An 11,109-nucleotide genomic window follows, 5' to 3' on the forward strand; every position below is an offset into this window, starting at 1 on the left:
TTGCCTTACTTTTCTTTAGGTGCTAATGACATTTTTCCTCACCAATTGACCACCAAAACTGTTCTTGACATTCAAGACAGCAGAGGATGCAATTTTCAGTCCTTATTGCTATCCACCAGAAAACACATAAATACAACATTTCCCTCATTTTCCAAACATCTGTCTGGGTCTGTTCAGAAGAATCTGCAAAGTGGTGTTCAGTGTGCCCTGTTACATCCTCCACTGAAGTATCTCCTTCCTCATTATGGCTCTGCTGTTGTTTTGTGCACATAAACATCACTGGGTATTTATCCCTATTATACTCTTGTTGTTTTAAAATAGTTGAGGGGACATTAAGGTCTCCTGGGTATCATTGAACTGCAGTAGGAAATTCCCTGGGGTTCTTTAAATTATCACACTGCCTGTAACAGATTTGTCCTTCACTGTTTTCAGACAAGTTCCTTGCAAGATTTCTTATACAGAAGGATGAATTCATGTTGTTAAAAATAATATGGCACTTGGATCCAGCTTTAGGCATCATAATAACTGAATTTCTTTTAGCATACTAAATGCTGTTTATGGCTCCCACAGAGGAAGTAAATCACAGAGCAGCTCCATTCCTTTGGAAACTGGGCCTCTTATAAACTGGAGGTACTCACTTTATTCAATTTAATCATAAGTGTGAAGCCTCAGTTTAAGCAGCTAGTAAACAGGTCATTCAGGGACCCATGAAGCCTGACAAAGAAACCATGACAGATGCAGTTCCTGGTTCAAAAAGTTCCTGAACTGCTGATTCCTGGAAGCAGGTAAGGTATACAGTGAACATCGGGTACATTTGCTAGTTCTTTATCCTTTTTCCTAAGTATCTGTTGTTTGCCAGTGTCAGAGAGAGGAATTTGCACTAGATAGGCTTTTATCTATTCAGTATGGCCAGACTTGTGTTTACTTCAGTGCTGATTAGAAGAACAGAGGTAGCACTTCGAGAAGATTTAGCAAAAACTGGGACTACAACATGCAAGGTAATTTACAATCAGTCTTGCCCTTAATTGTTCAGCTGTATAAATGCCAGTCAGGCTGCTTTAGTATCTAACCAGTCTCAGTCTGGCTGTACAACCCAGTCTTTCTCTCTCACACAGCCCAAAATCTGTGTCAGAATACCTTTCTCAATGACAGGACTGTGCCTGTCATGGCTCTTCTGTGGGAGAGGATGACCATGCAGGTCACAGTGTTGTAGCACACAGCTGAGGTGGGAAATGGCTCAGATGGGAAATTTCCCCTTTAGGGTGCATCACCTCCTGCTTACTGAATCATCTAGTTATTTCACAACCTTTCTCACCCATCTCCAGGGGGAGAAAAGCATCAGTCTTCTATTACTTTTTTAGGACATTTCTCAGGAGTGTCAGTTGTCTCTGGACAGACCTAGAAGGCCTGTGCAGCTCAATGGTTTGGCTCTCAGCTTGCTAGCATCAACTGTGTAGGGGACCACCAAGCCTTCTGTCTTTGATTGAGGCTGACCCCACAAGTAGGGAAGAATGGAAACATGGGATAAAGATAACTGCTAACCTCTCTCAGCCTCCATCTGCGTCTGTGGCGTTTTATGAAACAGATGTGATTTTAGGCACACTTGATGATGGTTATAATTATGAATCTTCAAGCATCTCACAGGATATGGCTTTCAAGCTAAAGTAGGATATGAAAGGCAGATCTTTCATTATATACTAGGTTTTACATACAAGCTGGGCACTATTAAAATTCTTTGGGGGATTTGTTGCTATAGAATGAAGTGAATTTTCTGAATATGATCTAGAGCTGTATTATTAGTAGTAGTAGTAGTAGTATTTTCCAGATGGGTAGCAAGAAGTTAAATGAAATTGCAGAACATTTTGGAGAAAAAAATTTTAGTTCTCCACATGGGCCTGAGCATGTTGGTTTTCTCTATGAAAACTTGCAAGTAATTTCCAGATTGCTTTGCAAGTGACTTTCTGAACCTGACCAGAACTTGCTGAGCAATAAGGTTGCTTCACTGTGGGCAGCAAGTTTTACCTTCTGTCTGTTTTAAAAATGAGGTAGGGAAACTGAACAGCAGTGATCAAGTCTTTTTGCAAAACACAATTAATGGTGACAATGTAACTTACAGACACTGAATCTCCAATTCATAACTATGTTGTCAGCTCCCCCTTGCTGTGTTTGCACAGCGTGCCCATGGGTGCTAAAAATGCTTAATGTGGGAAATAACTGCTAGTAAAGCACGTAGGGGCTTGACTACTTAACTAATTCTGCAAACAGGAAAAAATATTTTCTGACTCTTGAAGGTCTTTGTTCCCTTTATTTCCTTCCCAGTTGGCTGCTGTCTGCAGCTTACTTTCTTATTCCTTTTGACTGTGTTGTGATGGTTTTCTTCCTTACCACTCCAAGCTCCCTGCTACTCCATGCCCTCCTTTGGTGTGTCTTCTGCCCAGCTTCCTACAGCCCTTTTACTCTGACCACTTCTCTTTGTGACAGCCTTGGGTGCTCCTGTTCTCCTGATACACCTGTGGCCGGGGAATACCGACTTTTTTCATGTCTTATTTCCCAGCACTTACATCTCCTTTGCATAATTGTTTCCAGCTGTTTGCAGTTACGTCAAGAGAACGAAGCCTGGAAGCAGAAAAAGGAGCTGGAAACCAAGAAGTCAAGCTGTCACCAGCAGATCTAGCTGCTCCCCATGAAACCATTGCTGCCCTTAGAATCACTTTTTTTTTTTTTTTCACTGGTTTCACTTTCTTTCTGTCCTGCTCTGTCTGCTTAAGTGGTTATAGCTTCTCATACTTCTTTTTAAATTTGCATAAACTCTGGTTATTCTATGTTGAGAAAAACTCCATAACAAAAATGACATTTTGAGCCCAAACTTGTATGCATTCTCTAGGACAACTCAGGAAGAGTTCCTCTTCCAAAAATGAACATTTCTGTCACTTTTAAAACAGAAAGACATCAGTGAAAACATTAATGTCTTCAATACTGCAAAGAGAATAATTAAAATTATTTACCATCTCACATACTGTATTCAAGTGTAAATAATCTTCACCTCAGAAAAAAACAGCCATGTGAGACAGTAAGTACTTTAAATATTCTCTATTTTTCTCCCTCTTCTCTTGTTTAAGACTTTCTAAGGATTGGACTATTGCTTCACTAGATAGTGTTGTTTTATTAAAAAAACTGAAGATGCCTTGAGAGATAAACGGAGACACACTCTTTCAGAAATTTCACAGCTTGAAGTTTGTCTTTTCTATTGTATGTTTTCTGACTGTGGCTTTTTTTTTTAGTCTTTAAAAGATTGTGTAAGAAATGCCAGGGAGCCCAACACTGTGAGTCAGGCTCTGTGTTTCTTGAGGGCCTGGCACTATTCTTGGGCTCCAGGAGAGCTCCGTCTGTGCAGGAGGTAACAGCCTTGCCCACATCTACAAGCCATGTGTAAGCTTGGGTTGGTGTGAGAGAGACAGGGTGCTGTGTTTCTTTGGCTTGATTTTTTTTGGCATGTTCATAAGATATCAACAAGGAATTATTTAAAAGATCTTTACTGATTTACTATGTGAATCGAGGGGAGACTAATTTATTATATCTCGTCTCCACACTCAACTATTTATTTTTAATCTCTGATCAAGAGTAACACGTCTGACTGGTGATGTTATTGTCCTCAGGCCTTGGGTTAATAAAACAGGAAATCCAATTTTAGCATGCTTCATCCCAGCTCCAAACCACTAATGCTACTTTACACTGATAACATTTATCACAGATCAGATAGTGTCTGACCAAACCACGCCAGCGCTTTGCCTACACGACAGCCACAGGCTACCTTCCTTTGCTGGGTAATTCCACCATGAAAATGTTATTCTAAGAAAACCCTATTTGAAGTTGACTTGGCTTGTGTGAATATAATGCTGGTAGCTAATCTGGATCAGGTTTGTTGTGTGATGTGATCTGGCAAGTCCTTAATTCAATGATGAGCAGCAGCAGAGCCATGAAGCTGAGCTCATGGTAACCCAGTGCTGCCTCCCCTCTCCAGGATGCCTGAAGCTGAGATCCAGCCCACAGCAATGAGCTGTTGCCTCACGGTCAGGCTGCACCTTGAATACTGTGTTCAGGTCTGGGCCCCTCACTACAAGAAGGGCATTGAGGTGCTGGAGCCTGTCCAGAGAAGGGCAACGAAACCAGTGAAGGGTCTAGAGCACAAGTCTTAAAAGGAACAGCTGGGGGAACTTGAGTTGTTTAGCCTGGAGAAAAGGATACTGAGGGAGGGTCTTATTTTTCTCTACAACTACCTGAAAGGAGATTGTAGCGAGGTGGGGATTGGTCTCTTCTCCCAAGTTACAAGTGATAGAACAAAAGGAAATGGGCTCAGGTTGCACCAGGGGAGGTTTAGATTAGATACCATGAAAAATTTATTCACTGAAAGTGCACTGGAAAAGGCTGCCCAGGGAAGTGGTGGAGTCACCATCCCTGAAGGTACTTAGAAGATGCGTAGATGTAGTGCTTAGGGACACGAGGCTCTATTGTGGTAGAGCTGGCAGTGCTAGGTTAATGACTGGACTTCATGATCTTGAAGGTCTTTTCTGACCTAAATGATTCTAAGACTCCCTCTCCACAGGGCATGAGGAACCAAAAGCACTGTTGGCAGCACAAGGAGAGGAACTTCTACTGCTTTCCTGTGCGAATTACACCCACAACTTTTTGGTGGCCATGCTAAGCTGAGCCAGGTCTCAGTTTTCCCTGTACAATTGTTTTTCTGGCCACACAGTAAGCTGAAGTAAGAATTCAATTCAGTTAAATACTACTTTTTTTCATGGTGTGACAGCAAGCAGCAGGCTTGTGGTTAAGCATACTGAAACTGTTCATTAAGCTGTACATTTGGTGGCTGTTACCCTGGGGTCCTCTCTGAAATGGTTCCTTTTTGCTTTGAGCAAATTCAGCTCAGGTTTGCAGGAGTTCTGACATGATTGCTGTTGCCATGTTGGTTGCATTTGTATTTTCTTCAGTTCCTGAGTGAAGCACAGGTCATTTGCTGTATACTGTTTGTGACTGCTTGTCAAAGTCTGGACCAAGGGAGATGAAAGGTGGTAAAAGTGGGGCTGAATTGTTTTTTGGAGCTTTCCATCTCTCTTCTTCCCATACTATTACCTGGACATATGGTGTAGACTAGATACCTCATTTCAGGATGGTTTGGGTGAGGTGAGTTTTACTTCATGCTAGTGCTTGGTCTGTAAGTGTGACTTGTGCCCAGAAAAACAGTACACACTTGTTTATAATGGTTACAATCAAACTCCAACCTGAAATTTTGGAAATATTTTTATTTACTGTGAAAACCAAAATATTCCGTTGCCGTGTCACAACCTTCCAAAGCTCATGGGGACACAAAGACTGGCCAGCAGAGGCAGCTGACGAACATTAGCTATTCGATAGCAGGCAGATAAATGCATCCTAAGCAAAATGGTACATTTGGACCTGGTGGGTATAAATCGCATCTGTTAGTGTGTGCCCATTGGGCTGACACTACTAATGCAGCTGTAATCAGCACATTGGTATTCCACATTTTCTGAAGAAAATTTGGTACCAGTATTTTAACTAATTTGCACTGCATTTGATTCTTCGTTCTTAGTAAGATTGATATTATTTACCTGTCTTCAAAAAGCTACTCAACTGAATGTAGCCTCAAGCCTCCTTTAACTGAGAGGAGCAAACCACATTTTTTTTTAATAAGTAAGCATCCTGAAATTACTGATTAAATTCTGATTTAATTTTCCATCCTAGTGTAATTCTTCGGCCTAAATAAAATACAATTTCAGAGTTCATTCATGCTGAGCTCAGCATAAAATATTTCACACTTTTTTGTGAAATCACCTCAGACTCTTAAAAACCCATTATACTAATTACCTTTTTAGTGAGCATAAGTGAAGGAAATGGTTGTACCTACAGGGTCCAGGGAACATTGTATGAGAGAGAGAATAATACTGTTCTCAGTATTGCAAAAGTGAATTTTGTTTATCAGCTAGTAGAAAATTCAGCCCAGTTTCAGGATCATGTGGTGTGAAACCCCACAGTAAATGGTGGAAATTTATAACAAAAATTGAAAATTAAAGAATCACTCTTCCTCTCATATAGGAAAGCAAAGTTCCAAAAACTGTTGTTTGATTACATCCTCTCAGTGGCCAGATTTGTCGAAAGAAGCAGGTTTTAAGAAGCTGGGGGAAGGGTCAGAACACTGAAGACAACTCCAGCAAAGTGAAGGGGAAGCCTTGGAGATATCAGTTCCTCTGCTGCTGTTTCCTTCAAGCTCTATGCTTTAAGTTACTGGTGAGGTATTCCAGGGGCCACAAAGCAAAGACCACATGCATTCTGTTGATCCTTGTTTGGCTGAAAGGCTGCAGTGGGCTCTAACCATGGTGAAAAGCCATTATTCCTTGGAAAAAACAAAAGCAAGGCACAGCCCCGATGTCACCACTTGCCATCTTCAGGGGTGGACTAGTGGAATCCCATGCAGATGGCAAAACCCCACAGTCCCAGGGAGACCTGCCCTCCCCAGCATCTCTGCTCAGCAACATGGTAGGCACTGATCCTATTTGTTTGTGTAGCTCAGCCCTGTCTGACAGGGATCTGGCAAAGGAAATCCGATTTTGGTAAGAAGCAGCTCACCAGTAAAGTGTGGCCCAGAGCCAGGGAATAAATTGGGGCAGAACAGGAGAGGGGATGGTAGTGCAGAAACTCACCTGCTGCTCTGCTGTGTTTCTTTATGACGAAGCAAATGGAGTTCAGGTAGAAGATACTGCATCACAATAAATAAATAAACAAATAAACAAACAAATAAATAAATAAATTAAACCCCAGGTTAGATGCACATGGATTGGGATAGGCAATAGGGTATCTTGAAAATGGAGCCAGGGAAGTGTCACCTATACATTTACTCTCTGAAGGATGGACACCTTTTCTCCCATACCCTAACAGGGAAGGTAGCAGCTGGGAGGAGAGAAAGCACCAGCTGCCAAATCATTTTTGGAGGGGAGCCAGGGAGGAAATTCCTCTCCCTCTCCCTCTCCCTCTCCCTCTCCCTCTCCCTCTTCTCAACAATGGCCTTTGATTAAAGCTTATGCCAATGCTGTGAAATTATTCTCAAATTTTAATTGTGTCCTTCCCCTCCCTTTATTGAGACACTACTGATAGTTTAGGGAGGGCCAGAGGGAAATAGTCACTTGCTGTGGAAGTCAGATTTTTCTCTTCCCACTTAAAGCAGGTTTAAGAACAGCAAAGCAAAGAAAGCTGTGTTGAAATCAGAGCATTGCACATAGTGCCCCCCACTTACCTTGTTCATGCAGGCCCAGGGTATCAGGTACTGAGCCAGGGTTGCCACTCCTGCCTCTGCAGCAGCTACATCCCAACAGCAACAGAAAAAAACCCACATTAACCCTCTACTGAATGATAAAATATCACCAAACTCTTGAATAGTAATATTATTTTTGAGCAATAGATGGGAAAACTTGTTAAAAATGCAATGAAAATTCTCATCAAGGATGAAATTGCAATGGAAAAAACCATGTCAGCAGGGTGGGATTTGTATTTCTATTGGTCATATGCCAAAAAAAGAGACTGATATTTCATGACTATCAACCCTAATACCTGTGCAACAACCATAACATCACTGCATAATGGAAGGAATGCAATGGATGCAGATTAGGACATGAGTATGGCTATTATAATAAATTAATGTGTTCTAGAGTGATAAAGGAATTTAGGAAGACAAAGTGAGTGGCTGTTTGCTTGTTGATGATTTATTATGTATTCCCTTTCAATAATCACAGAATTGCCAGAGTTGGAAGGGATCTCTAGAGATCATCCAGGCCAAGTCCCCCACTAATGGATGTGGTGTAGAAATATCTCAGCAGGATGATGAGATTGCACGTAGAGAACAATTCCAGTTACTTCAGAAAGGTGAAAAGTGTCAGATGCTTTAACAGCCCTTGGGAACACATCTGATGGAGGCAGCTGCATTGTTGTCATAGTAATGACTTAAGGTTCCTCATTGCTGACTCTTGTGAGATAGTATCAGTCAGACAGTCCTCTGTATTTTAAGAACTTATGAAAAATAAGCTGTCATCCTCAGAGTGTTGTGACACTGCTGGCATTATCAGAGCAAGCCTGTCTCTGTTGCTGAGTCCCTCCAGCTAGACAACAAAACTGAAATCAAGATAATAATTACTTCCCAAAGCCATTTTTTTTTCTGATCACCAACAATTCCTTCAGCTAGCAAAATCTGACAGACAATCTTTATTTTCTCATTGTAGTCTGTATTTCTTATTTTCCAAAACACTGACTATAGATTTTCTCTCTGCTGTTGAAAATGTGTACAATGTTGAATGTGATCAAATTTGCTCCAACAATTTGCATAAAAGCAATAACAACACACAGCTTTTAGCCATGACTATGCTGTACATTTCTACACAGTAAGTCTTCCTCCTCCCCACCCTACTTTTCATGCTGATAAACTTTTCTGTATGCCATGCAACATCACACAACCTGCAAAATGGCTATTAGAGAGTGCTGGTTATAATTTCAGCTATGCCTTGTGTGGGACCAGGATGGCAGTAGATGGCAATATTTGATTTTGCAGCTATTGTAATATCCTATCTTGCCTGTTCCATTGAGGCCTTTATTATTGTCTGGAGTCATCTGCAGGCAGCCTGATACTGGTTGCAAGTAGACAGCTCTGATAATTTTTTGCCTTTTCATGCTTTGAAGATTTGGTTAAGAAAGCCCTGCTTTTATCCATTTTTTTTTCATTAAAGCTGTTGTCAGCTATAATTTGAAATTCTCTGGTTTGATGGGAGAGTGCAAAGGAATGCTCCAGCCTTACCTTCCCATTACTTGGACTGCAGTCCTAACAAGCTGGAGGCAATATATTCCCATTAGCATTTCATTGTATCCTCTTCCTTCTGGCTTCTCTGATGCTTAGCCACCAAAGCAGTGGTGTTGTGCAGGATTCCTTGCTGGACTCTGCCTCTATGCACCCCATCTTCAGAAATTTTCCTGTGGTAAATGCTATAAAGTGATGCCCAGCTGCTGAGCATCTTAATGGGATGAGCTGGGTAGTGCCAAAATGTCTGTGTGAAGGAAGAAGTTTCTTCACTTTCTGATCCACACGTCTTTTGTGTCCTCTGTGCATCTTCTGGATCTAGCTGCAGCATCTGCACTGGGCATGGATGATAAAAAGACAAGGAAATACCAAAGTAGTCTGTGCAGGGCACACAAAACAGGGCACAAAACCAGCATCATGGGTACAGTGATAGTCATGTTACTATCAGCACCTAGTCATTGGTTATTGGTTGACCATTCCTACCCTACATCTCCATGTGATTTACAGGAGCCACCAGCTCACGCTTTTCTGCTGTAGGTCTAGCAGGAAATGTATTCAGCAGTTGTCTGTGTGCAAAGTATTTGCTTCCCAAAAGATCCCTGTCTGCTTTCAGAAGGCAAGAATCTAGGTAGAAATCAGAGTTGGCATCACAGAATCATCTGAGGTCTGCTGTCATCTTTACTAAACTTTTGCTGTTTAACAGTGGGGAAAACAGGTAGGTTAATACTTCAGATTTGAATTTTTATATTAAATTATATTTGTATCTACTGTTTTCATTGTGGATGTCTGAAGTCAGACACATCTTGGTCTCCAAACTGACAAGACCTGGATTTGACAGGTGGACCACACGGGGGATAAGTAATTGGCTGGATGGTCACACTTAGAGAGTTTGTGGTCAATGGTTCAGTGTCCACATGGAGGCAGGTGATGAGTGGTGTCCCTCAGGGGTCAGTATTGGGACCAGTGCTGTTCAACATCTTTGTTGGAGACATGGACAGTGGGCTTGAGCGTATTCTCAGCAAGTTTGCTGACCATACCAAGCTGTGTGGTGTGGTTGACGCCCAGAGGGAAGGGACACCATCCAGAGGGACCTTGACAGGCTGGAGAGGTGGGCCAGTGCCAACCTCATGAAGTTCAACAAGTGTAAGGTCCTGCACCTGGGTCAGCACAACCCCAGGTACAAATACAGGCTGGGGGAAGAATGGCTGGAGAGCAGTCCTGAGGAGAAGGACTTGGGGGTGGTAGTTGATGAGAAGCTCAACATGAGCCACCAGTGTGTGCTGGAGCCCAGAGAGCAACTGCATCCTGGGCTGCATCAAAAGAAGTGTGGCCAGCAGGGCCAGGGAGGTGATTCTGCCCCTCTGCTCTGGTGAGACCCCACCTGGAATACTGTGTACAGTTCTGGTGCCCTTAGCACAAGAATGATACAGACCTGTTGGAGAGGGTCCAGAGAAGGGCCATGAAGGTGATCAAAGGCCTGGAGTACCTCTGCTATGGAGACAGGCTGAGAGAGTCGGGGCTGTTCAGCCTGGAGAAGGGAAGGCTCTGGGCAGACCTTATAGTGGCCTTCCAGTACCTGAAGGGGCTACAGGAAAGCTGGGGGGGGGGGGGTGTGTTTCACCAGAGAGGATAGTGATAGGACAAGGGGCAAAGGTTTTAAACTGAAAGAGGGGAGATTTAGGTTACACACCAGGGAGAAAATCTTCAACATGAGGGTAGTAAGGCACTGAAACAGGTTGCCCAGGAAGGTCGTGGAAGCCCCCTCCCTGGAGGTGTATAAGGTCAGGTTAGATGAGGCTTTGTTCAGCCTGGTCTAGTGTGAGGTGTCCCTGCTCATGGCAGGGAGGTTGGAACCTGATGATTTTTAAGGTCGCTTCCATCCTTAACCATTCTGTGATTTTATTTATTTGTTACATGTAAAAGTGTCTGGTATGTATAGATCCATTTGATTTGACAGTTGGCATCCATCCATGCTGGGAGTGTCTAGTGGGTCTTATAATTTTTAACATAGGTGTCAGAAGTTGCTTTAAATGTGTTTCAGCATTTCCCCAAGAATAATACGAAAATTATTATATTGTTTGCGTACAATGAAAATAACGCAAGTTCAATAGGTCCAGATGCTGTTGTAGGTTAAGAACATAAAATTGCCACCAAAACCAATAGAGAATCATGCAAGAGAATTACCTTTAATTCTTGTCAACTGATGGGAGATTTTTAGCTGTCAAGTCATAAAGAACAAAGTATAGTCTCAT

This window comes from Apus apus, chromosome 1, assembly GCF_020740795.1.
Source record: "Apus apus isolate bApuApu2 chromosome 1, bApuApu2.pri.cur, whole genome shotgun sequence".
Lineage (NCBI taxonomy): Eukaryota > Metazoa > Chordata > Aves > Apodiformes > Apodidae > Apus > Apus apus.